Source organism: Apis cerana, linkage group LG15 (assembly GCF_029169275.1).
Source record: "Apis cerana isolate GH-2021 linkage group LG15, AcerK_1.0, whole genome shotgun sequence".
Classification (NCBI taxonomy): Eukaryota; Metazoa; Arthropoda; class Insecta; order Hymenoptera; family Apidae; genus Apis; species Apis cerana.
The window spans coordinates 8,893,837-8,896,630 of record NC_083866.1 but is presented as its reverse complement, the minus strand read 5'-3'; positions in this window follow the sequence as shown (position 1 = coordinate 8,896,630).

Here is a 2,794-nt window from a genome sequence, read left to right as displayed (position 1 = left end):
AATATGAAACGAAGCTAGACAAAGGAAGGTTTTGAAAAAGCCGAGGTGTATAAAACTCGATATTTCGAATTTGAACGAAAGAGAAGAAAAAAAGATGGAATTTCGTGCAAATTTTCCCACGTTATAAAAATATATCTCGGTTTGATTTAATTTGAGGGGAGGGGGTCCGTTTCGAGAGATCCGTATAAACGGGCAGATTCGGCGAGATAGGAATAATTCGCGCGATATATACGATAATTAACCGCTGCATCGGCTCGAAACAAACAACGCGGACAATTTCACCTCGTATTTGCTCGTCTCTCGTCTCGCCACGTTCCACTTTTCCACCACGGCCGGGATTTTTCTATCCTGCCAATTTACCTTCGCCGCTTTAATGCCCCCCTCCTAATCTTTCGCCGCTGTAATAACCTCGCCTCGCCTGGATTTTCAATTTTTTTCCTCGCCGGACGAGGGAGAAAGAGAAAAAAGGAGGAGTAAGGGAAGAAAGAAAAGGGGGTCTCCTCGATCGAATCGACAGGGGAGGGGGGGCGGATTGGCGGCAGCTATCAGCCGCGCGATGCTTGCCATCAACGCGACACTGATTTATCATGCCTCGACGTACGACGTAGACGGATCGAGGATGTCGCAGGATAAAACGAATCGTCGCAATTGGCGGTGGCAGGCCGTGAGTTGTCGCCCTGCGGGCCGCCACTTGTTTTCGCCGCCCCGTTATCCCGCCCTGGGGGCCAATAAAACTTGCTTAATAAATAAATGCATAAATATACCGGCTGCCCATTCCCGCTCCCCTTCTCTCTTCCTTCCTTTTTTATTTTTGTTCGGACGAAAGAGGTGCCCGCTTTTCCCTTTTCCTTTTTTCACCATTTCTCTCTTCGATTTCCTCGAACCCAGCCATATCTTCATCTTATATATAAACCGCGTTCGAGTTTGCACAGATCGATTTTATCAACGATTCTATCTTCTGTCGTTATTATCGAAATTAAGCAAGGAAACAGCAATAACGAAATCTTACCATTCCGATAATTCGAATTGTCGCCCCATCTCGCGGGCGACGAGATAATAAGGCGATTGAAGCGACGAAACACGAAGTCGCGAATGCTTTAACGTCGCATCGGGACGTTGGCGTTTCGCGGAGGCGAGGTTGCCAGATATCCGCCAGATGTAACGGGCAAGTGAGCCGTGTTGCAGATTCCGGGAATAACGGCGCGATATGACGAACGAACGAACGGTCGTAATACGCCTGGTCGAGTCGCCATTCTTGAGCCGTGGTATTTATCTTAACGGTTCGATACGTCGGCTACTTCGATACGCCGGAATCCACGAGTGGTCCCAACGAAAATTCCCAGAAACAGGGGGAGGAGCGGGTGGCGGAATTTGAATAAGTCACGTGCAATCTGGCACGGTATGATCTCGCTCGGTTTCGGGACGTTCCAAGTAATTTGGCGAATCTGCAATTCGATTGCTCGACCAAGGAATTCAAAACAGGGGAAGGGAGGGGTTAGGAGGGGTTGGATCATCCGAAGAAGAGAGGCGGATTTCTCGTTCTCTAACGATCAATTGGTTCCTTTTATTTCCCCCTTTTTTCTTTTCGCATTTCTTTTGATTTATTATATCAACCGTTCGAGCTCGACCACTTTTTCACTTGTGACGGGTTAAAATGATTTTATACGCCTTTTGAATAAAGAAATAAAGAGTTAAAAATATTCAAATATAGGTAAAAAAAAAGTTATATTCGATTCTTGTTGCGTATAAAAAATCATTGACAATTGCGTCCGTGAATTTCTAACACGAGATAATTACTCGAGCTTAATTTAATTTACCGAAAATAAACTCATCGATAATTTATAACGAAATTAAAATAGATGTTTCGAGATATCCGTTATTAAAATTAAAATTTAAATATTTCTGAAACAATAATTGAAACAAATTGACCGGATAGATTATCGATTGATTATTAGTTACTCTCTACACTTTGTTTAATCTGCAAACGTTTAAAGATTTATCGAAACAATTACTTTCTACGAACTCGAAAATGAATTTTCTCCGCTTTTTAACAAAATCATAGCTCGAACAACACCGAGACTCGTCTCTTAACCGATCAAAGAGATCGACTTGGCTCGATCTTTGCTCTACAAAATTCGTGTCTCCTTTAACCCACGTCGCGAACAAAGCTACCATCAGTATTACGATAACATTGTACATCGAATGTACGGTCAATATTTTCAAACGGCGTGGAGGATTATGATCGTGTATGATACAAATGTAATCTATACATATACATATATATAGAAGGTCGATAAACTCAGTATTACCGCAGACACTACGCGCGCTGTCAGATGCAGATAATATGTAAACAGTGGTAAAAATATACACCGTTGAATCAAAAACGGAGCAGACGATGCGCCTCGATTCGATCGAAATCGGCTAGAATTAAACTCTTCTCCCGCCTGGGATATTTGGAATTTGAAAAAACGCGTTTTCAAAAATATCTATTAAAATATACGAATTATATCTCCACACTAATATCTGCTCCATTTATTCGACTAAAGCCACGAGTTTCAAAAGTAATGATGGATTACGAGGTATGGAAGAATTTACAGGTTCTCGCCACTAATTCTTTCTTTATTCGTTATTTTCTACATTGATCGACTCAAAACTGTGCGATTATTCTCTCAACTTCAATTTTGCGACGTACGAAAATTTATTTCTACTATTGGATATTTATTGGAGGATCGAGTAGTACGGTTTTTCTACTTGAGTAGATCGGGATTATTAATCGGCAGAAGCTCGAGATGGG